This window comes from Spinacia oleracea, chromosome 1, assembly GCF_020520425.1.
Source record: "Spinacia oleracea cultivar Varoflay chromosome 1, BTI_SOV_V1, whole genome shotgun sequence".
Lineage (NCBI taxonomy): Eukaryota > Viridiplantae > Streptophyta > Magnoliopsida > Caryophyllales > Amaranthaceae > Spinacia > Spinacia oleracea.
In genome coordinates, this window is record NC_079487.1 from 29130967 (window position 1) to 29156691 (window position 25725).

General features: G+C 39.8%; 1 long non-coding RNA gene across 6 annotated transcripts; it reads right to left on the reverse strand.

Annotated features, from left to right (window-relative positions):
* Positions 1-8618: 8618 nt before the first annotated feature.
* On the reverse strand, positions 8619-12290 carry LOC110802852 (uncharacterized). Of its 6 annotated transcripts, none has more exons than XR_008926445.1 (6): positions 11999-12290; positions 11725-11799; positions 11497-11569; positions 10063-10269; positions 9640-9690; positions 8619-9183 (listed from the first exon to the last, which is right to left on the reverse strand). It is a non-coding gene; the product is annotated as an uncharacterized lncRNA (long non-coding RNA). The 6 variants fall into 6 exon arrangements; XR_008926444.1 differs by having other exon boundaries at positions 10063-10272; positions 11725-11812; positions 11999-12287; XR_008926443.1 differs by having other exon boundaries at positions 10063-10272; positions 11999-12281.
* Between the last annotated feature and the right edge of the window lie 13435 nt (positions 12291-25725).

Sequence of the window (25725 nt, forward strand, 5' to 3'; positions counted from 1 at the left end):
GTTCCAGTTCTAGGCCTAAGAAGATGCCTAACATGAAGGGGCCCGCCGTTGCTAAAAGAAATGCAAGCTCTCGCGGAGATCGTCGCCGGAACAATGTATGGGTTAGGAAAGCTCAGCCGCTAGTAGAACCAGTGACTAATCCGGTTGATGTTGATGATCCTTCCCCCACCATTTTCTGTGCCCTTGAGGCTGAGCAGGCTGTAACTGTTCAAACTGGGAATGTTTCTGAAGCCTCGGCATCTTTGGAAGTTAGTATCCAGGAGCCGGTTCTTATGGAGATTGATATAGGGGCAGTGCAGAAACCTGTGGGGGTGGACCCTGCGAACATTGCTCTCTACAAGACTTTATTTGATGATCCGGAAGAACTAGAGTAGTGTAGTTCTTGCTAGGGTGTAGGTGCCCTTTATTTATTTCAGTTGTGTTTGTTTTTTATTCCTAGCACTTTTGTTTTCCTTCTCATCATTTTTTAATAAAGGCGTATTTTAGTCCTACTTTCATTTTTTGCTTCTCCTCTTTTTTCATTTTATGTATGTCTAACACTTTTGCACAATGTATATATATTTTGCTATTTTAATTGGACCGAATCCATAAATAGGATTGCCTACGTATCTTTGTTAGAATCAGATCGCGCGTAGTTCTAGCTAGAATAAATTCCAGGATGCCAGGTCTTAATAGATATGCCCTGAGGTGGAAACATATTATTTAATCGGTCAAATGAGTGAGGTATCATTATTTTCGTCTGCTGTTTTTTTTTTTTTTTTTCCGTAAGCTGTGTATGAAATTGTTTTTTTTTTTTTTTTGTACGGCTATTTTTTTGGTACGCATATCTAGATACGTGCTGTACCCCCCAAGTGTTCGTTATTTTTCCGTTATGTGCGGATAAAATGACGAACACTTTCTGGAAAAAGGTTTAGGTAGGCAGAGAGTTTCAACGCCCAGGCTGGGGCGTCAAAGATTTCGGCGCCCAGCCCTGGGCGCTGAAAATGACTTATGGGCGGTCGTTTTTCGACGCTTGCTTCACATGTTTCTGCACTTATTATTTTTTGTTTTGTGCTTTGCCTTTTTTACTCGTATTAAAATCAATTTTGAGGCTATTTCGGAGGCTTTTTTGACTGTTAGCGTGAGACGCATTTTTGTCCGGATTAATTTTTTCTATTCGTGACTCGAAACAGTTTTGAGAATGGGGTTAGTGTGTGGAGGATATGAAGATCTTTGTGTAGGCTTTTGAGTGGGCCGAGGTGCGTGTTGATGCCGGGGACGGTGTTTATTTTTATGAGTTTTTTTTGAGCAACATTTGCATGGTTTCTTTTGCTTTCTTTGGGTTGCATGGGTTAGACTCTTATGTTTTGGTAATATCATAATGTGGTTCATTTTGGGGTTTGATGAATTTCGATGTCACGATTCAAGACCGAGTGGGCCTTGTTTATTGGGCCTAGGGTGGGCTGCCTCTTTCCAAGTACGTTTGGTGCTCATTTAGTGTTAGAAATAAAGTTTTTAGGAGGAATATTACGCCTTTATTAATTCGGAAAGTAAGGAAAACACACTGAAATAAGGGGTCTTAGGACCATCTAAAGTCTTTATTTTTTCTACCAATCTAAAGAACTACTAGGCGTTTTTTACTATGGTGCTCTATATGGCTCAAGCCTTGGGTTTAGTCTCGTAAAACTTTGGTCCTTCACCGGTACTCATCTTGAATTCTATTCCTTTGGCGTTGACCCACTGATATGTCTTCACCCATCCGTTCTCGATCTCTTCTAGTGTTGATGCAGGAGAGATTAACCGGGTTGGATCGAAACCTTCATCTTGTAAAGCTAGGGTAGTCATCACAGTCTCGTCCTCCATAGGCCTCGATTCGTTAAACAATGTCCATAGAGCCTGGTTGTCCAATATTTCAGCTGTTTTGTCCTTGGTGAGGTGGGGTGCCTTATCCAAGGTGTGGCAGTCATGGAAAATTTCAAATTCGGGTTTTAGCAAGCCATCCTGAACGAAGGGTTCAGGGAAATCACAGCATGGGTGTTCTTCTCCTTCCCGAATGAACATCCCGTTAAGGGTCCTTTGATATGGGGGAAGGAGGGTGGTTTGTTTGGCCTTGTTGAGGTGTAGCCTAGACAGGCGGTCAGCAATATCTTCCTCCGTTGGTTCATAGCCTAAGCCAAAGGGAGTAGATTTGTTGGGTAAAGGATGGAAAGTGCATTCCTTCTTCCTTATGCCCAATGGGGTTCCTGGGAAATAACCTTGAGCTAGCAGCATTCTAGGGATGTGCGCGGGTCTAGGAATGCTGGATCATAATCTTCGACGAACTGGATTGCTTCATCCATTTGAAACCCATAAAGGTCGTCTGCAGCTTCGGCCGTTCCAACCATAGTACAATTGACGTCGAGGGGAGGGGCGCGGATTTCCAGTATTACCCCGTTATGGTTAAGTTTAACCATTTGGTGCAAGCTAGAAGCCACACCTCCCAAGTCATGGAGCCAAGGTCGCCCCAAGAGGAGGTTGAAAGTGGGCTTGATGTCGATTATTTGAAACTCTGTGGTGCGTGCCACAGGCCCGGTTTGTATGGTAAGGTTAATTTTTCCCAACACAGGCCTTCGAGAGTTATCATAGGCTCGTGGCCCTTGCGTGGAGGTTTGAAAGTCATCGTTTCCTAGCCCCAAGCAATGGGCGGTTCGCAATGGGCAAACGTTAACTGCTGAACCGTTATCTACGAGCGCTAGGGGGATGTTTTGTCCTTTGCATCCGACCACTAGATAGAGGGCTTTATTATGAGCACCCCCCTCCTTGGGCAAGTCATTGTCAGTGAAAACTATGGCCTTTTCTCCAGCATCTCTCGTGACGTGGCTAACCAATGAGTCAGGTGTGATATCTGTAGGTACCGAGATGAGGTCAAGTGAGCGGATAAGCTTTTCGCGATGTTCCTTTGAAGTACACATGAGGTCCCAGATGGTAATCTCGGCCTTGGTTCTTTTTAGCTGCTTCAAGAGAGGATTTTCAATGACTTCCGCGACGGTGGTGTGCCGTCCATTCTCAGGAGTTTGTCTGACTGGGATATCGTCCATAGGGGGTGGGCAAATATCCGATTGATATATCCTTCCGGATCGGGTGAGATTGTCAACTTCAGGTTCCTGAGGGGTGGTGTCAATGAGAGCATACCCGGGCCAAGTTTCAGTAAAAAGGTCCTGGCCCGAGACTTGAGACAGGTAGATATCTTCAGCATCATCATCCCACACACCGCACACATCTCCCTCGATTCGATCCATAGGGACCACAGCGAGTGGTGCACCTTGAGGTGTAATATACACTGTAGGGTCGAAGTTCTCATTTTCTGGTTGGTCGAGAGAGAGGTGACAAGAGCCGAGTGGGCTTTTTTTGTTGTTGGGTTTGCCAACGTTAGGGAGCGGTATCACTTCATCCTCTATCATGTCCTGGATCGTATGTTTTAGGCCCCAGCAGTTTTCAGTGTCATGCCCATTTCCTTGATGGAATTTGCAGTAAGTACCTTCGACCCAATATTTGTTCTTGACAGGAGGGTCACGGGTGGGGCCTATAGGCCTTAACTTTCCTTGATTGGTTAGTCTTTCAAAGGCTTGTACCAAAGTCGACCCGAGTGGGGCAAACTTTCGGTCTCGGACCCATCTTCCAGGGTTTCTTCGGGCGGGAGTCTCCTCTACGGCATGGACTTCTTGGGCTTGGGATGTGTTGCCCCTGTTGTAGGCGTTGCTTTTGTATGTGGGTTTACTTTGTATTGTTTTCGCGAGGTCATCCTCGATCTTTATTCCCAGATCATAAACTCTTTTGAAAGTGTCAAGTCCCAGGTACCTAAGGTGTTGTCTGTAAGCCGGGTCCAGGTTGTCAATGAATTTTTGGACCAATTCTGTTTCGGGAGGCCTATTGATCAGCTGGACCGCCTGGTCCCTCCATCTAGCAAAGTAGGTTGTGAAACCTTCATTTTTCTTTTGGAAGAGAACTTCCAGCTCGCGCATGGTGACATGAAAATCCATGTTCGACGAGTATTGCTTGATGAAGACATTGACAAAGTCTTCCCAAGTGGGGAAGAGCTTAGGGTCCTGGTGGTAGTACCATTTGAGCGGCACAGGTTCCAAGGACAAAGGAAAGGCAGGTAAATACATGGACTTATCCACGCCTTTCAAGTTCATAGCATTCACAAAGCTTAATAGATGATCACGGGGATTGTCCGTGGCTTTAAACTTTGGTAAGTCAGATGAACTAAACTTTTCTGGTAGTTTGCCAGGAAAAGGTTCAGGATCGAGGGAGAAGTACTTGCTCCCCATGGTTTGCTGTAGGACCATTTTTTCAATCCTCTTCTTGTTATCGAGGTCATTTTTGGCTTGTGCAGCCGCTAAAGCTTCGTTTTCCATTTTCAGTTGGCCCATGAGTTGGGTCATTTGGGCCATCTGGTCTCGCAATTCTTCGATGAACATGTTTGAGGGTGCGAATGGAGGTTGGGGAAGCGGAGATCCTTGAAACGAGGGATGACGGACGAAGCTTGGAGTTACTAAACCTGGTGTTGGTGATGTATCTTCGAGACGCACTAACCTTTGATTTCCCGATCGGCACCAAGTGGCAGGACCAGTCCTATGCATAAGATAAGCTAAAGTTTAGGCCCCAAAGTTTCAAGCATTACTTAGTCTGGACTTTGACTCTCTCTATTGGTTTCTTGCTCTTTCTCTTGTTGGTACACTTTTGGTTCTTTCTTTTGGTTATTCTTTGGATTTTCGAAACACTTGCCCATTGTGACACTCATAGTTATTGGCATGTTCGGTTTTGGTGCCGAGCGTTGTCGTCGTAGGAGGCCTAACAACGACTCGAAGAGTTATTTATATATATTTTTTTAGTCTCTTTAAGAATCGAGTGCTTTTCATACGCCCTTGCAGCAAATTTTTTTACGAATGGTTCTTTTTTGCTACATATTTTTTGCGCGGGCACCGAGGCTGCTGCGCCTGACCAAATGGCCAGGCAGCAACTTCAGTGCCCAGCGTAGGGCGTGAGAAATTTTGGCGCCCAGCCAGGGGCGTTGAAAATGCGTCCCTGGCTGGTTCTCGTTTTCTGTTTACGTCTACTTTTGTTTTTGCGACTTTAATTTTGCGTGCTTGCCTTATAACGTCCTTACGCGTTGTGCAGCGTTTGTAGGATTCGTTACAGGCCATCCCGAATGTCGCTTATTTTCGTGGCGATCGTTCGGGTTTACGGAACACGTATTTCGGTATAACTCTTTTGCCAATTGGTTTATGAATGTTTGGGAAATTTTTAAGGTCGTTGGTTTTCTAACATTGTTTGTCACACACAATCACATATTTCGCTACACATAACTAACATTACATCATGAGGCAATAATAATATGTCATGTAGTTTATGATAGGCTTCTATGGGTAGTTTTTGCGCCTGGCTTGGTACCGCTTCTATCGCAGATCCAACACATGCCCTGGTCGAGGTAGTGCCTTCAACAGACGAATTTCGCCCAAGAGGCCAATCACGATGTAAGCCAAGGGGCATGCACCAATGAGAGGGACCTAATGGGCGAGCGATTGGGTTCGGGACGGGTGTACTACTAGCGAAAGTGCCGAGTGGACAACATTCGAAGCGTATGCACCCCTCGGTTGGCGATGGGTATCCTTACCCAACTCCCGAGATGAAACATCAAGGGAGCCAAGATTCATTATGCGGTTCTGTCCGTTCACATTAATATGCTGATTTTCAGGTCGTCCCAACTTGATGGGGAAATAAACGCGGGGTAGGATCGTTTCACCCTTCGGCTATTTTGATTACCTACAAGCACGAGTATTTCCTTCACTGTCCCCAGTGGAGTCGCCACTGTGAGGGGGTCGAAAAAGCACGAGGCTAATGCGTGACCTTGTCCCTCGTGGGTGTGCCGTTTCTTTTTGTCAAATCAAGTGTAATTGGATTTCCTGTGAGTTTACACCCAATTGACTAGTAATATAGGGGTCGCCATTCAGTTTTTAACGACAATGAGAAAAACTGACAAAACCCGGTTATCGTGACATAAAGGGAGTGCAATTATGTTTGACCACGACGGCCGTAGGTTCCCTTGTGATCCCTGGTGTGGGGATCTCTCAACATACACCCGCAAGGTAGAGATTGAGGGTTCGGGGGACTGTAACTACCGAGAGGAGTACTCGCTCATCGATAACTCTAGAGGCAGGATATCCTTACTAGCTCAGCATAAATAATTGAAGGGATGTTAAACTATTACTAGCTCAGCATAAATAATTGAAGGGATGTTAAACTAATCTGAGTTGATTTTAACAATATGCAACATATAGTACTAGATCGAACGCGATTATCTGATTTAGATTGTTTTAAGGGACCTAGCATGATAATCCAATTTCCCGACATATTATCTTTATTAGGCGTGATAGAACAATCAGATTTAATTAGTTTAACAGTTCATAAAAGGGGCGAGGAAAGCAATTAAACCATGGAAAAGGGGCACATTACGACGCACCATTGAGAGGTGCGTCACGGTTCTCAGAAAACTAACCACTTTGACTTTGCTATTTCTCCTTTTATTTAACGAATCTCAAATTACGGGACAGGATACGTTCTGTTCGATGTTTGGATCGATTGCGACAGAACGCGTGATCAGTTTCGCAGCGTGAGGCTTAGGCTTAGGGGTTTAGAGTCAATACTCAGAATAGTAATTGTGTGTTGTGTCCTTTTTCACGTCGAACTTAGGGCCCTATTTATAGAAAAGAGTTCGTGGAAAGATAGAATTGTAGAACTCTAATCCCCGAGGAATTAGGAGAAAACACGTACCCGGGTACTTTCAGCGCCCAGGGCTGGGCGTCGAAGATTTCGGCGCCCAGAGCCAGGCGTTGAAAATAGGGTCTGGGCCGTTTCTTTGTCAGATTAGGATTCTTAGAATCCGGAGTGTATGAGACTTTAATCGAGTCTTTTAGTGCGTATTGATTTTATGACGAGATGCGTCTGGGCCCGTTACGAACTCTAGGCTCGTTAGGATTTTCATTAATACGTAACTCTTATTTTCGAATCGTATTAGGAACAGGATTCTCTCGCAATTTCTATCTCATTTAGGATTTATGTTGGAGTGCAACACCTAATTCTGACATGTTTCTATCTTTTATGACTTTCCACTTTTAACAACTACCCATTACGGCAGTTACCATTTTTAGCAGGTTTCCATAAATAGCAGGTTTCTATAAATAGCAGGTTTCGGGTGAAATGAAGAGGGGAATTGAGATTCATTATTTTATAGGAGATGCGTTGTCAAGTGGAGATTTACGTTCTCGTCATCGAACCTTCCCTTTCGGGAATGGGGACAAAAGTAGGTGTCTACATACAGACATAGCTTTTCCATTGAACCTTAGCTCCTTGGGTGCAAAGCTCATATAAAATTCCTTTGATGGATTATTTAGGACAACTAAGCCACTGAGTAGAGTTAAGTTGAGCAATGCAGCAGTGCTTAACCTTGCAAATAACCTTCACTACCCAACTAGCAGCAGCAGGTGCAGTGAACTATATCTACTCTTTATCTTTCACATACACAGTGTGGATCCATTTAACCCAGAGATTGTCTTGTTTTTTAGCAATGGCCCAAACTTGTTTCCCAACAGCAGCTTGATTCCATAGAAGGATATTCCTGAAACCTAGTCCCCCTTGTGACTTTGGTTGGCATAATTTATCCCATGTAACTTTCCCAACAGCAGCTTGATTCCATAGAAGGATATTCCTGAAACATAGTCCCCCTTGTGACTTTGGTTGGCATAATTTATCCCATGTAACTGAACCAGGCCTGCTATCTTCATAGTTGCCAAACCAAAGGAAAGATCTGCAGACATACTGAGTTAATTCTTTTGAGAACAACTTTAGGGAACAAGAACATCTGAGCCCAATAAACACAAATGCTCATCAAAACAGAATTCACTAACTGAGCTCTGCCAGCAAAAGAAAGGTTCCTAGAGCTCCAAATCTTGATTTTGGAAGTCATCTTGTCAATAAGGGCATCACAGTCCCTAGCTTTCATTTTCCAAGGACTAACAGGTACTCCAAGGTAGTTGAAAGGGAGTGTCCCTAGATTGAACCCAGAAAGATCAACAAAATCTCGGACCATGTGGTCAGGAATCCCACAACAATACAGGGAAGATTTATGAGGGTTAACCTCCACTAGTAGAAAAAATGCTATTAGTAACTGGCAAAAATGGGCTTTTAGTAACTAACATCGTCCGTTGCTATAGCCGGCGGTACTAATAGTGTAAATTATTAGTAACTGACAGAAGCTAGTTACTAATATTGTACTATTCGTAACTGACGTTTTTTTTCCAGTTACTACATGTCAAATTTTACAAAAAGAACCGAACTATTCGTAACTAGTATTAGACTTAGCCAGTTACTTTTACATTTTTATTCGTAACTGGCTTTGATTATTGCCAGTTACTACTAGAATATATACTAGTAATGATATCTTTTCATGCCAGTTACTTATATATATATATATATATATATATATATATATATATATATATATATATATATATATATATATATAGCACAATAGCACAATAGAGCGCGCAGTAGCAATAGATGTAGCAGCTAGCAGTAACAATAATAGTCACACAAAAGAATAAAAGTGAATGGTATTTATAAAATAATCTGAATGTATAACATTGGAGTAAATAAAGAGGTACATATGAGGTATCACAAACTTATTTTTTCATCAAAATTCTAAATAGCAACTCCTAATTATATAAAACTTTAACAATAAAGTAGAACAAAAAAAATATAAGCACGACTACATTTCTCTACCGTGGTTGTGGTTTCTCACACAATCTGCAAACAAAACTAGTTAAAACCTCTTCATAGTATTCCTGGTATAGCTTCTTTGTTCTCTGTATAAATTTATCTTCAAAGGAAAAAAACAATAAATTTCATCAATTTATAAGTGGCACAATATCTTGAAGTGATTAACCAAAAGAATACAACAAATAGTGAGTAAACTGAAAAACATACTAGGCAGCGCAACTCGCCTTAAGCTCCTGGACTTTCGGAATTCCTGCCTTGCTGTTTCCTTTACTATTCTTAGAATGGTACATAAATTAAATTACTATATAAGTACCTTAACTTCATGTGTCCTTACTCTTAGCAATGCATCTCTACTAGCATGTATCAACCGTTCTTCATTCATGTTCACTGTCAATAATATCTCAATCAATAGTAATGCAAGGGAAATTAATTTAGTTCAGCACATTACCACGTGTTCAGTGTTCTACATGTTTTGATAAAATAATTCTAGGTAATCTATCCCAACATTAGATTAGTATTTAATTTTTGTTCATTCTTATTATTCCTTAGTAATAAACCATTAACTGTGTCAAACATCAGAACTAGACCTGGTTATTCTATGCAAGAGTATTAGTCTGAAGACACTCTTTGTATTACTGAAATGAAGCAGGTGCGAAGTTTGTAATTTCTAAAGATTAGTTTTCCTAATATTATAAAGTCCTGAGACCTCGATAACAAACAAAAACAAAGCCAATAACCACAAGTAGCTTTTCAGTTTTATAAAAAAACGCAATGTTATAATAAATGGCCACAACACCAGAATATATCACAAATTAAAATGAAAAAACTACATTAGACAAGAACCTGATCAATTGTCTGAATATTATGAGAGAGACCACCATAAACGTATAGCACCTGCAGTATCAAACAGGGGTGATTATCCAAGAGAGGGCAAACAAGGAGCATAGGTACTCAGTTATATTAGGTGTCAGATGATAGCACTGCCAACTTCCAGGATCAAATGATACAGTAGGAAAAAGTGCACAGATTATGCAAACAGACTCATATTCAAATACCTCTAACCCATTGTCCATAAAGATTCCAATACAGAGAGACGTGTATAAAGGAAAACCAGTGCATTTGCTCCAGTCAAAAGCAGGATACGATTGGAGTCAAATGTAATTTTGAGAGATTAACTGATGCCCCACAATTTTCCTCTTCAAAAAACAAAGAACCTAACCCAACAGAAACAACCAACAATGAGAGTTAAGATGCATAAATTCATACCTTTATCAATCTTCGAATATTCGTCCATATTTATATCAATTCTCTTAGCACAAGCGTCAATTTGTTTCCTGTAGGTAGCTTCCCAATCCGCACTACACAAGTCAAAATCATTAAACTCGAGGAACATAGGTGTACTTGATTCCCTACCCTCATTGATGGACCCCTACCCTCTTCTTAGATGGCACATTTTGTTCATCGGCCATACTACTTCTGTCAAGTATAAAATCAAAGTTAGTTAAACTATTCTGCAAATTGCATCAGTTAAACAAATGCAGATACATAAGATAATTTTGACATGATGCTGGTTTAACGAATGAACCTAATTAGCTAGTAGAAGAATTCTTACTAATTGTCAATAAGGTTAAATGTATTAGATGGCAGTGGCAATAAGGTTGAACAAGTTTACGAGGGGGTCCAGTACAAAAAATTAAGCAATATACTATATAACATATACCATTATACTCAAATTTTAGGGGGGGGGGGGGGGAAGGGGAGGGAGGGGGCCGAAACTAAAAATACACAATGTAATGGGGGGCGAGCCTACCCAGGCCATATAAAAGATATGCCTCTGTCAGATGGTATGCAACAGATGGTATACAACAAAGGTATATAAAAGATGGTGCAAACATTAATCTATATCATCTAGAAACTTCAAAGACATCACTCTGATCTAATTAAATAATTCAAGTACAGAGTCTACAAACACAATAGATTTTGTTCTCCCAGCATATATAACAACGGTAGACTCAAACCTCGAATATAAAATACAAGAGAAGCATCAAGGATTGTTCTTAACTATAAAAAATTAACATTTATCAAAAGTAAGAAAAAAAATAAACTACTTAAAATGAAAATCCTACTCTATGACTTCAGTTGTACCCAGAGGGTAAAATTGTGAATAGTGTGATACATAATTCTCGCATCATCAAATCTTTGTGAGGCATCTTTCAATATGTTCAGGATCATGGCCCCAAGAATCAAAGAATGGGAGTGCTCAATCTTGGTGAGGGATTGATAGAGCTCAATAGAAAGATTTGAAGAGGTAAAAATAGAAATAACTGAAAGGGGCAAAAAATTAAGCATCCTACTTGATAAACGACTAAGACACTCTTCTGTATCAAATAAACAGAATGCATAAAGTTCAATTGAAAAGTGTAAAGATCAGTATATCAGGATCAATTTTGTTATGTTCACATGTATATGGAGTACTCTGTAGTAGAAACATGTAGCCGAAATTATTATGAGTATATGAATAGCGTAAAATTTCTTGTTATAAGTGTTATGAAAGGTAGGAAGTAAGTTCTATTGACAGTTATTCTCACACCACAAATTGATTCATTCCATTAGCTTGATCCATCTTTTTGCCTAGCTTTTACTGTCTATTTATCTAGAACAATCAGCTAAGTGCTAAGTAATATGGCGCATAAACTCTACCTGAAAATGCAGAGAATCGACCAATTGATATTGGCATTTTATCGAACACCTAGTGTGCACCTAGCATCCTTAGCTGTTGAACAAAATTGAAATCGCAACAAAAAGCAAGATGAGAACTTGGAACAGGTGGATCTCTATCCCAGATTCCCAGTGCTAAAAATAACATCATAACCTATCGCAAACAGTTATAACTACGGAAACTAAAAGTAGAATGCTTCCAATTCTCACTTCCGCGTGCCGACGGAATAGGAGCCGGCCGCGGTTATCATGCTCAATAGTGAACACTTCACACCTTCCCATGTCCTACAAAAGAAACCTAAAGATTTTACAAATAAAAAAACAAATTTGCATTTTCATATGAGAAATCACAAAAAAGCAGTTCATTTGCAAATTTTGATAACCTAATCGTTTCAAGAACCTAATTCATAAAAGAATTCACAAATTGATCGATAGTAAATTTAATCAAAAAATTGGCAATAAAATGTTAGGGTAGAGAGATTACCATAAGAAGACGATCAAGGAAGGCAAAGAACGCCAGATATGTTGTTGTTATTGAGCTGTTGAGAAAGAATCATAACGGAAAATTTGGGGATTTTGGAGGAGCAATGGCAGCGAATAGAAAAAAAAGGGCAGATGACTTTGGGGCATAGAAACTAACGAGGAGGGATTGAGATTTCAGATATTTGAGAGATGGAACATAGCGGTTTTGGGGTTTGGAACATATTTGAGAGGAATTATTAACAGGCATACTTGTAACATTAACTTTGCTAGTTACGGGTAATAAGGTCAAAAAAGTTCGACCAGATATCGTAACGGGTATTAGCTTTTCAGGTTACTAATGCTTGGTAAAATTATCTTGAACCAATTTATTTGTAACTCACGGCAAATAAGCCCATTATTAGTGGACAATTTATAACTGGCAATACAAAGTCAGTTATTAATAGGGGGTTACTAATGATGTTTTTTCTACTAGTGCTCTAGGTCAGTACTTTAAGAGAAACACTGAAAACCTTGCAAAATAAGTTGCACAATTTGTTTTTCACCCTTGCACAACATTAGAAGATCATCAGCAAAACAAAGGTTTGAGATTCATACTTCTACACCTGGAATGAAATCTGAAGTTAGGGTGGTCCCCTATGGATTTCATGGCCCTATAAAAGTACTCCATGCAAAGGGTGAAGAGAAGGGGAGATAGAGGATCCACTTGTCTTAACCCCCTTCTTGGATAATCAACTTTGTGGGTGAGCCATTGATCAAGATTGAGTATTGGGTGGTAGTCAAGCATGTCATGATCAACTGAATAAAGTGGTTTGGGAACCCAAGATCCTACAAAATCTCAGCAATGAAGTCCTATTCAACTGTATTATAAGCCTTTTTGAGGTCAAGCTTCATCATGTAGTTGGCTTGAGTTTGGCCTTTTCTGTACATTTTGATCACATCTTGACAAACCAACACATACTACAACAAAACAAGCTTTTAATAGCGCTTTTTTCATTTAAACACAGCGCTTATTAAGCGCTGTGAATCACTAGCGCTGTTAAAAAAATAATAGCGCTTTTAATAAGCGTTGTTGATGTTGCCACATTTAGCAGCATTCAATATATAAGCGCTGTCAAATCCTTTGTAATGACGAAAACTTTAGTGCACTGAACATCCAATGTAGTATGAATTAAAATTAGTAGCATTTAACTAAAAACCTATTGTATTTTTGAACGAATTCTATATTTTTTTGTCGGCTCTTTTTTCTGAAGGTTTTTTTAGTTGATAAAATACCTGTAATAGAAAATGAAAGCAACCATTATGCTAATTTAACAATTGAAATAATTAATATATACAATCAAATTCCATTCCTATCATATCAAATAAGCGTCTCACTGTCTCATAACTTAAAAATAATATACAATAATTTATCATCCTCGAAAAAAAGAAAGAACTACGGAGTATAAATATTACATACATCTCTTAACTTCATATTAACACACTAAAATTACAAAATGGCAACGGTTTATGTTCACATATCTTCGCAACGTCGCTCTTACGTGACTTTTTAAAACTTGTAATTGTACCAGTAGCACCATTCACCAACATGCCCTTCACACTTACTTTAATGGCATCAACCTTGCACCTACATAAAGCTGAAGTTTAGTGGGTGCGCGCTATCCCACGATTTAATTGATCAATCCAAGGTTTCTCCCCTTTATCAAAGTCTTCATAAACAATAGTTTCTTCTCCCAACCCTTTCAATCTCATATCATTCACTCGGTTAACATCTGTTATTCTTGGAAATAATATCACAACCGTCTCATCGGGCTCTTTGAAACAACGACATTGCTAAAGCAGGTCAAGACCTTCAGCATTTAACTCCCATGTTCTTATACCCTGAAGCAGTTTAATATGTTCTGGGTCAGATTGCCTGAAGAATGTTTTCAGACCCACTTCTAACTGAAACGAACTATCCCAAGAATATGCTCGAACGCAAATTCCTTTCAATTATCAAAACTCTTACCAACGCTCACTGGTGGAAGCTTCAAGAAATCGCCACTAACTACAAGCTGGATACCGCCCCACGGGTCATCTAACTCTCTAATACTTCTAGAAATGTATTCAAGCTAATCAAAAAGCTCCCCTAGCTTCTACCATACTAATCTCATCAATCACCAATGCTTTAACCGTCTTCCACCTTTTAATTAATAACCGTACGGTTATCCAAAACCCTAGACAACAAAGTCCCAGCATCAGCCTGAGCAAGGCCAACACCAGTAAATGAGTGCAGGGTCTGACCCCCAAGTGCACAGGCCACAACCCCTGTTGGGGCAGTCACACAAACATTTCTTTTCCTATAAATTTTCCTAAGCAACTTAACCAAATTCTGAACTAACATGGTTTTGCCAGTGCCAGCAGATTAAAAACAGGTTTGGATCTTTGTAATTTCACTTACTGCCTCAACCTTCTAAAAACGCTGAGTAAATTATGCGTCTTACTTGAAATTAATTTCCCCATATTCACCAAATTAACTGTATACGTATCTACCTGAAAGTGGATGCAAAATGAAACAAAGCAACCTGCCCAAATGAAATTTATAAGATATTGGCGTTGTTTAATATATCCAAATATATACCTGTTTTTCTGTCTTCTCTGCACCAAGGATATCATCAAGTTTAGAACTAGCAAGTTCCAAAAAAAACTGTCTGACTTGTTCTTGCTTTGATTTTTCACGAACTACCCATGCGAAAGCAGAACCTTCGCGGGATATAATAGCCATATCTGATGTTAGACTATGCATAGATTACCCTTATTTTTTTCAAAGGAATTACAGAATCTGCCTGCTCGGTATCAAACATCAGATAGTATTCTTGAATTTTTCTCTGCTAAAAAGGCTACTCAGTGTATCCCTCACCTACCATAATATGAAATCCCCAAACTGGTCAGCATAGATAGTACTGCTAGTGCTAATTTCCCTTTAATCCATAATCGTTAAGAACTTGGGTAGCAGAGAAACAAGTAGAAGTTGCGAGTTGTGACTACAAAACAATGCAAACACATCAACAACATCAACTAATAACAACAAACACAACAACTGCAACAACAACAAAGCTGCATCAAAAACTGATAAACCTAGAAGTGCAGACAGTACAATGCTTCTCTGCTCAGTTAATTCTCAAGAGTTTGTAAGCGGGTTAGCAACAATTCTAACTACTCTTCCTGGGTACATATATTGACTAGAAAAATGGTTTAGCACCGGGATGTTTCTTACAGGATGAATCTCCCTTGTATAATGTGACCAAGCACACAAGCATACATTTTCTATCTACCAATTCTGACTAAACCTTCAGGTGGGGAACACCATAAACGTACATAGAACACCAACTAGATATTATAATTTTAGTCACTATACATCACAAAATCCTCAGCAATGCAGGAAATTAACTATTCAAAAACCGAACCACACATATATTTAAATAAAATCATAATCTAATTCACAAAATAAATAATAACATAATTCATCAAGATTTTAATCAAAATATATCGACATTCAGGAAGTAGGAGGATATTTTGGTTTATCCTTGAGATTCTTCAAAATCTTCTTGGAATCAATCCCCTTAAAACCTAAAAAATCGATAAAAGTTCACTAGATCAAGTCTTATTCAACCAAATTATCGGAAAAAACTTGTCAGAATAACTAAATTAAGGGGGAAAACATCAATTTCAATAGAAATAAACCATCATACCTTATATAAACGGAAATTCACACATGTGAACTCGCAAATTCACAATTGATAAACCTGCAGTAAAACGGAATTAAATTGAAAATTCAAAAGATATGCATACTCACGAATCAAAATTGATAATTAATAGGAGATTTCATCACAACTTAAGAGGAAGAAGTAGGCCAATCCAACAACTGAATTCCACCGTCGATAAGGGTTTGTCGAAGAAGAGGCCAACCAACAAATTGATCTAAACAAATTTCGGATTGTACGAAACCCGCTAGAAAATGTTTGGATTGATTAAAATTTTGGTTTCGGTAGAATTGGGATTGAGGGAAGTGCGAATGAAAAATTTTAGTTGATCTTTTAAGGAAATGGGAAGGAGAACTGCAGTATCGTGGGTAAGTGGGAAGATTATAAGTGTAAGGTTTTTTTTTTTGGTTGTAAAATTTGGCCGATTTACTTTGTTATCTAAAAGAATTTGGGGATCTTTGACAGCAATTTAATAATAAACGCTGTATTATCTAAATGCATTTACAACATTAACAAATAATGCACTATTATTTGATTAGAATGACAACGGTTTTTTATAAATGCTACCAATTAGGCTTTTTTGATAATAATGACAGCGTTTTTTCACAAATGCTATCAATGAGGTGTTGTTAATTGCACCTTTTGGTGTATTGTGGAGGATGGATCTTCCTGAGACAAAAGCACCTTGGTTGCAAGAAATAATATCAGGAAGTACTGAACCCAACTTTTCACATAAAAGCTTAGAAATGCATTTGTACAAGACTGAACATCAAGCTATGGGTCTGAAATGACTGACTGAAGAAGGAACACTGATTTTGGGAATCAGAGTGATTCAGGTGACATTGATCTCTCTTAGCATTTTCCCAGTGGTAAAGAAATCATTTATTGCAGCATGTAGATCATTCTTAATGATGTCCCATGAACATTTGTAGAAGTGACTATTGAAGCCATCCAGCCCAGGGGTCTTATTACTAGGTATATCATCCAAAACCCTCTTTACATCAGCCAAATTAAATCTCCATGACAGTTGGTTCTTGTGAGCATCAGAGAGCCTTGGCCCTCTATGCGTAATTGACTTCAGTATAAGGGATCTAGTATCATTTTTACTGCAGAACAAATTCCTGTAAAATCTCATAAATGCATCTTGAACTTCCTTAGGTGTGTTCACCCACACCCCATCAGCTGTCTAAATGGAGTGAATTGTATTGTATTTCCTTCTTTGCTTGATGCTCTGATAGAAGGCCTTGTTGTTCTCATCACCCTTTTCCAGCTAGTGCAACTTAGCAGTCTGGTGGAGAAAGGATAATAGATTATCTTGAGCTACCCTGTAAGAAGATGAAATGGTCTTCTCTGCAGAGGAAAGATCCACATTAGTGGGGTCAGAATGCAGTTTGTCTTGGATCTCAGACAATTGTGTTTGCAGTTGGAGTTTAGTAGCTTCCACATTATTGTAACCAGATTTATTCAGCAACTCAAGTCATGTTTGATCCATTTTAGTTTCTGGGTGATTCTGAACATTAAGCAACCATATACATATTTTTTTCCAATTTCTCTCCACAATGGGTAAGAACTCACCTGATGAGGCCCACATATTGTAGAATCTGAATGGTTTCTTCTGTTGAATGGTTAGGTAAGTACTTAACACCATGAGACAGTTGTCATATGTACCCTCAGGAAGGTACAAAGCTTCAGCATTGGTGAACATGTCATCCCATAACAAATTAGAGAGCACTCTATCAATTATGGAAAAAACCTGTCACTCCCATCTTGCTTGTTATTCCATGTATAAAGTCTTCCTATAGTTTTTACCTTAGTGAGTTGGCAGCAAGCCATACAGTTCCTCATAGGTTGGATGTCATCTAACAGGGGAACCAATTCTATCTTCAATCTCCTTTATAGCATTAAAGTCACCTATGATCACCCAGGCAGATGATATCATGCTATCCAGAGTGCATAAGGTTGCCCATAGTGGCTCCCTTTCAGAAGCAAAATTAAAACCATAAATAAAGGAGGCAAAGAAACCAACACCAGTGCATCTAGGGTTACAAAACCATGGATAATCTGACTATCCATGTGAATAATGTCCATGTGAAACACATCAGGGTCCCAGGCAAGAACAATTCTACCATTTTTGTGACAACTTAGATTGGAAGTAAAGCACCAATTTGGGAAAACATTGAGATACAGATCCCCTATCTTAGGTGACTTTACCCTTGTTGCAAGGAGGCAACAGAGTTTGATTGTGTGAGTATGGATCATGTTTCTCACACTAGTTTGCTTATCCCTTTTGTTGATCCTCCTTAGATTCCAGCATAGAACTTTATCCATTAGGACTAGGGGATGCCACCCCCCTGCCTAATGATTTAACATTGCCTGCATAGGTGATCAAAGACTCCTCAACATCAGTATCTACTTCATTTTCATATTCAGATAGTGCTTGGTAGGTGTTTGAGGTAACCATAGGTTTCAATTGTTGCCCCACCACCGTACTGAACTTGGTTGCCTGCATAAATTCATTGGATGTATCATATTTTTTCCTAACTTGTGCATTTTAGATAGGAGCCACTTTATTTTGAACAAGTTTTTGCACCCACACTCTTCTAGTAGGACCAGTGGGTCTCTTAGCAAACTTAGTCTTGTCATGTCCTAATCCTTTACAGATGGAGCATGACACAGGAAGCCATTCATATTTGACTTGTTCGTCAACTTTGGCTCCCTTTTCATTGATGAAGTGAATCATCTCAGGGAAGGACTAATCCATACTGACCTCAATCAAGACCCTCGCATACATCAGCTTATCCCTATTTTTTGTAGCCTGGTCAACCTTGATCAAAGCACCAAGTTGACTTACAATCTTGCCTAGACTCTTGTCCCCCCAATATTTTACATCAAGACCTTGAAATTGGATCCATATGGGTTAGAGCATCCTTACCACTATGAAGACCATTCAACCAGGCATTGAATTATCCTCTAACCTGCAGTTGTTGCAGATGGCTTAGGCTTTCTTTTGGTGTCAAAATCTCGTTCAAATCGAACACTTAATCATTTGGGTTTTCGTCCGAGTGCATTAAGATGTTATCGCATTCCACCATTACAGGGTTTTTCTAGATTTTAGTCTTTGCTGTCATCTTCGAGACTGCCTGTGGAGTCTTTGCTTTTTTCTTGCTTCCACCATTGGAGTTCTTCTTAGCTTGTTTACGCGTGTTTGCCATGGCGACGAAGGAGGAGAGGTTTCCTCTTCGAACCCGCGTTTTTAAAAGGCTGGAATTAACGCAATATTTTTTAAAAGTAAAAAATAACAAAAATAGTTTGGCGGGAAAAAATTACACCGGGAATTGACACATATCATTCCTAGTGGATGTTTTAGTGTAATATAATAGTTACATTGTCACTCACTCCAACGTGTACTTCAAGCATTTACTCCAATTAGTTATCCACTAAGCCACAACTTCTAATTGCTTCTCATACTGCATATAATTGGTAATTTGGTAAATGACTAGATTTCTACATCTAATCTTTCTTTTTTTTAACACAATAGGGAAATATATTAATAGGAGGCTTTAAAAACCTCAAGGAAGATAAGTTTCATACAAAAGTTACCAAAAGAAGCAATTAGCCAAAACTTAAGGTAGTAAACATAGCTAAAGCTAAACCAAAAGCAAGAATTATAAAGTTTTGGATTATACAATCCCAAAAGAAGAGAAGTTAGAGAAGTTAGTACTATGAACATTATACTTTATCCTGAAAGACACCAAGCAGCAGTCAAGCATCTTCCTGTTGCATCACTTCTTTCTCATAATCTTCGCGTACATTAACAGGTGGTTGAAAGTGATAAGCTTTTGGAATGGTCATCTTCTGGCCAATCTCAACTAATCAATGGACAACTTTAATACTATCCCTTTTAATATGAAGAATGGTGACTGACCAACTCCTCTTGACCAAAGACACAATGTTAGTAATAATAGGAGATAGATGACGATCCTTATAGTTTATGGGTTTTCTAGCATGTACTTTAGAGCTTCAACATTAATTTCCAATTCCAATTAGGTAATTTTCCTTTCCCAAGCAATCAAGAGACCTTATTTGATGGCAGTAAGTTCAGCAGAGGAAGGGCCAATGCCGCAGAAGCGAATTGAGAAGCCAATATGCAAAGACCCTTATCACATCTTAACACACCTCCTCCTCCAGCATTATTGATGTCTAACCAGAATCAATTCGTGTTTAGCTTCAAGTATGACTTTTGAGGTGGAGCCCAACCTCCAATAAACAGAACAACCTGGCCTAGAAGCATCACCAACATACTGCACCATTTTGTTAGAAAAAGAGTAGTTTGCCCAAAATATATTGTAAAAAGAAGAACAATTTCCCATTTTGAGTTTGAAAACTACAGTATTCATGTAAGATCAAATGTGCCAAAGGCCTATAGAGAAAACAATTTTCCAAGTAGAAGAACCTTTTAAGTTGTAGGATAACCAATCATGCCAATTTAAATTAAAAAAGGAGGTATAGTTTAGGTCAAAAACTGAAGCATGATATTGAAAGATCATGGACCAGAAAACCTTAGTGCTATGGCAATCCCTAAAGAGGTGCAAATAATCTTCTATACTCCCATCATCCCTTAATACTCGTTCCGCTTTTCTTATAAATCCGTCCCTTACCCATTTCTACAAAAAAATTATTTTTACTAATATTATATCATTTCTCTAACTTACCTTGGACCCACATATATTCCTACTTTCTTAAAAGAACATTAAAAACTTCAACTCACCCCACCCCCACCCCTTTATTTGACACATTTTCCACTAACTATATTAAAAAAAAAATACCCACTATCAACTACCACCTAATAAATTAATAAGTCAATTAATTTTCCTAAAACTCTGTGTTGATCAAATCGGGGCGAGTATTAAGGGACGAAGAGAGTACTTGTAATGCAACGCACACAAATAAGATCAAAATTAGGGATTTTAAGGGAAAGAGTTATGGCAGTAGGAAGAATGGAATGACAAACATTCCAAATGAACATTTCATATTTGTAAGGGATTGGAATTTTCCACATCTTTTTCCAATTCAAAATAGCTAAGCACACACTAGGGGAGGAAGGGGAAGAGGAATGATAAGCTGATTTTATAGTGAAGCTTCCTTTATTATCAAGAGTCCATCAGATGGGTGGCTTTAAATAAGTTGCAAATTGAATTAGGGAGTAAATGTTCTATTCTTGAAAGGTCCTAAGCATTACTTTTAATGATATGAGAAACCCTAAAGTGAGCTATAGCTTCGGGAATGGAGATGTTTGGGAGAAGGTATAAAGGAGTATCTGTGAGGGGGTCGAAAAAGCACGAGGCTAATGCGTGACCTCGTCCCTCGTGGGTGTGACGATTCTTTTTATTCAATCAAGTGTAATTGGATTTCCTGTGAGTTTACACCCAATTGACTAGTAATATAGGAGTCGGCATTCAGTTTTTAACAACAATGAGAAAAACTGACAAAACCCGGTTATCGTGACATAAAGGGAGTGCAATTATGTTTGACCACGACGGCCGTAGGTTCCCTTGTGATCCCTGGTGTGGGGATCTCTCAACATACACCCGCAAGGTAGAGATTGAGGGTTCGGGGGACTGTAACTACCGAGAGGAGTACTTCGCTCGTCGATAACTCCAGAGGCAGGATATCCTTACTAGCTCAGCATAAATAATTGAAGGGACATGCGTTAACTATTAAACTAATCTTAGTTGATTTTAGCAATATGCAACATATAATACTAGATCGATCGTGATTATCTGATTTAAATTGCATTAAGGGACCTAGCATGATAATCCAATTTCCCAAAAATATTATATTTGTTAGGCGTGGTAGAACAATCAGATTTAGTTAGTTTAACAGTTCATAAAAAGGGCGAGGAAAGCAATTAAATCATCGAGAAGGGGCACATTACGATGCACCCTTGAGAGGTGCGTCACGGTTCTCAGAAAACTAACCACTTTGACTTTGCTATTTCTCCTTTTTATTTAACGAATCTCAAATTATGGGACAGGATACGTTCTGTTCGATTTATGGATCGATTGCGACAGAACGCGTGAACAGTTTCGCAGCGTGAGGCTTAGGCTAGGGGTTGGAGTCAATACTCAGAATATGAATTGTGTGTTGTGTCCTTTTCACGTCGAATTTGGGGCTGTATTTATAGGGGAGAGTTCGTGGAAAGATAGAATTGCAGAGTTCTAATCCACAAAGAATTAGGAAAAAACACGTACCCAGGTATTTTCAGCGCCCAGGCCTGGGCGCCGAAGATTTCGGCGCCCAGAGCCAGGCGTTGAAAATAGGGTCTGGGCTGTTTTCTTAGTCAGATTTGGATTCCTGAAATCCGTAGTGTTTGAGACTTAATCGAGTCTTTTAGTGCGTATCAATTTCAAGACGGAATGCGTCTGGGCCCGTTACGAACTCTAGGCTCGTTAGGATTTTAATTAATACGTAACTCTTATTTCCGAATCATATTAGGAATAGGATTCTCGCAGTTTTCTATCTCATTTAGGATTTATGTTGGAGTGCAACACCTAATTCCGACAGGTTTCTATCTTTTATGACTTGCCACTTTTAGAAGCTACCTTTTACGGCAGTTGCTATTTTTAGCAGGTTTTTATAAATAGCAGGTTTCGGGTGAAATGAAAAGGGGAATTGAGATTCGTTTATTTTATAGGAGATGCGTTGTCAAGTGGAGATTTATGTTTTCATCATCGAACCTTTCCCTTTCGGGAATGGGGACAAAAGTAGGTGTCTACAGTTAGCCCCCACTTTGACTGAGTCTCGGGATGAGACGATGGTCAAAGTATTAGACGGAGTGCGTCACACAAGCCATGGTGTATGTGACCTGTTTTGCGAGGGTCTCACGAGCCCCCGAGTGACAACATTTGACTTAAGGGTCATCACTTGAAGTGTCGACATATCCCTCACGTGTCATTGGGATTTGTCAACTGATAGTATAGAAACTTCCTCACTTTGTCATTGGAAGGATCTAAAGGTGCGTAGAAACTCCCTCACTTTGTCATTGGGAGTAGCTACAGATGTTTTCGAAATCAAAGCTATAAAGTGTAATTGGGCCTGGCCAAGCCCAATCACGAGGTAAATTTTTTTTAAAAGATTCTCATTTTCAGGGCTAGCTAAACGAGAAAACTCCCTTGTTTTTATGGGACGTAAAACGAAGGAAAATCCAGCACATCGCTCTTTTTTGGAAAAAACGGAAAACCAATCCTCTTAATTTTTGGAAAAGGGAAAACCAGAAAAAGTTATCGCTGCAGCGACTAAGGACCTGCGTGGTTAGTGACGCAGACCCCACCGGCTAAAGATGGCGAGCCTGTCCGCTAAGGGTGGACACCCCGTCCGATAGAAGTGGACGAATCTGTTTTTGAAATTTGAAAATAAGGACCTACGCGGTTTGTGACGTAGACCCCGCCGGCTAAAGATGGCGAACCTGTCCGCTAAGGGTGGACACCCCGTCCGATAGAAGTGGACGAATCTATTTTGAAATTTGTTTGTGCTTTTTGAAAATAAGGACCTACGCGGTTTGTGACGTAGACCCCGCCGGCTGAAGATGGCGAGCCTGTTTGTGTTTTGAAGATCTCATTTTTTGAAAACTGAGGACCTGCGCGGTTAGTGACGCAGACCCCGCCCGCTGAAGGTGGGCGAGCCCTGTCCGCTAAGGGTGGACGTCCCCAAATTCGTTTTTTAATTTGGAACTCGCGTGGTTCGATCTTGCCTGATTGAGGTGGACAAGTCCCTATTTCATTTTTTTCTTGTGATTTCTTTTGAGAATTTCTTTTTATTCATTCTTGTAGGAGCGAATTCTTCCGAGGGATGCTCGGATTTAGTTGCAACCTGAATGTGGGTTGACAATGTGTTTAGATGGACCATAGTCTCGTGGTCATCACCTTTTCATGGTTTTGAGCTAGTCTCTTCGGCTCTATTTTGCCACTACCTGGGTCCTTGATTAGGGGACTATGTATAAGTATCAACGGCGACCTTTGTCTTGAGGTCGTAATCCGGTTTTATCTTTTGAGGTTATCCAAACACGGGACTTCGTACAGTGTAGTCTGGGAATACCGTTTTAACTTTGCACACTTTCTTTTAAAATATATATTTTCTTTCGAGCCCCCAAGCACTCGTGCTTGACGGTCATTTTTTGTCAAAGAGGTTCCTACGCATTTTGTAATGTCTTTGATCGTGTTTGGGATCGTGATCGTAAGTGCGAGCGATCTTTGTAGTGGTGCTACTTTGACAAAGTCGTGAGGTGCGACTTTCGGCAATTTTCAAGTCGAAAGAGTATGGCAGGGCCCACTGGAAGTTAGGGCCTTTTTTTGAGCCTGGGTACATTTTCGGCGCCCAGGCCTGGGCGTTTAAAGATTTCGGCGCCCAGTGCTGGGCGCTGAAAATAATTCCTGGCGAGCTTTCTTGATGACACAGTTGGCCTCTTGTTCGTTCGTTCGTTTTTTCCTTTTGTTTTTTTCTTTGTTTTTAGAACGTGATGATTTTCTTGAGAAGCCGTAGCTGATTGGTGGACTACGGTACTTGTCGCTTTGGGGTGATTATTTTAAGGAACTGTTGCTCTTAAGGCGTACAGTTATTGCGATAGTTGGGCGAGTCTATATGGCCCGAGGAACATATCTTGAGGCGTAAGACTTTGACTGCTCTTGTTGTTGTATATTTTTTCCTTTTGAACGCGTTCGTGAATGCTCGATACTTAGAATGATGATATGTATGTGCGAACGAGCGTTCATAGAATGGCCGTTGTGTGCGGTCCATTAATCAGTTTGCTTGAATCATTTTTTTTTTTTGAGCAATGACTGATTTTGAATAGTTTGCTTAGAAGCTTGATAGGGTTCAGGCCCATTCATGAAGTGGGCTCAAACATCGTGCCCTTTCGATTGTTCAAACATTTGCTTCGAGATTTTTTTTATGTTGCTATGGTTGTTTCGTAGCTTGGAGCCCCCACGTATGCATGTTGGGATGCTTCCTTTTGGCGTACGATTTTTGTAGGTTCTTTCGAGAAAGATTCCTTGGGGTTCCGCTCGTGTAGGTGCGAGCTATCCCTTCCGTGGTAGGTAATATTTTGCAACTTTCAATCCTTAATGTAGAAGTCGTGTGGCTTGCATTTTGAATTTGGGCGATAAATAGTCTTTGCCTCTTTTACACATGCTCTTTGGTCGTGCCCGTATTAGTGCAATATGCCTTACTCTCTCTTTTTTAGACTTGTACCGTGGGATGGTTGAACTTATGGTGCGACGTAGGCTTATGTGGCCTAACCGCATGTATTTGAACATTCCTCCAGGTGTTGGGATATCATTATTATTTTTTGTATTGGAGTACTTCATCACGCCTTGTTCAGGTGCTCGAACAAGTGTAGCACCTTCTGCGTGGGTTTGCACGGCTTATTCGTTCGATGCGGGGATTCATAGGTGTTTCTTTTTTATATCTGGACAAAACTTGGCTAGCAGAAAGAATCCGCGCCCAGGCTGGGGCGTTAAAGATATCGGCGCCCAGCTCTGGGCGTTGAAAATAGTTTCTGGGTATATTTTGACAGTTCTTATCCTTGATTTTTTTTCTTTCGCTTTTGCTTTGGAACGAGGTAGACTGTGTAACGGGCGCTTGTAGGGCGAGCGTTATGTGCAGTAGTTTGATCGGAGTTTTGGTGACTCGCGATTTTCAGTTACCCTTGTTAGTGGAGTGACTTTATATATTCTAAGTAGAGCTTTAGAATTTGGGAGGGGTTGTAGCCATTCTAAGGTTCGTTTTACACGATTAAAGTTTAGGATTGTGCCCCTATGACGTATGTATAGCATTAGCGTCGAGAATTTGCGATAAAATCGTCATTTCGAGCATTTTTAGAGTGTTTTTCTCAAGCCTCCAACCGTAGCTACGGGATCGGCTTGGTGCTATAATGCTTGGCATACGTTTTTATGCATTCATGGTGACATGGTCATGAATAGTTTGAACCAGA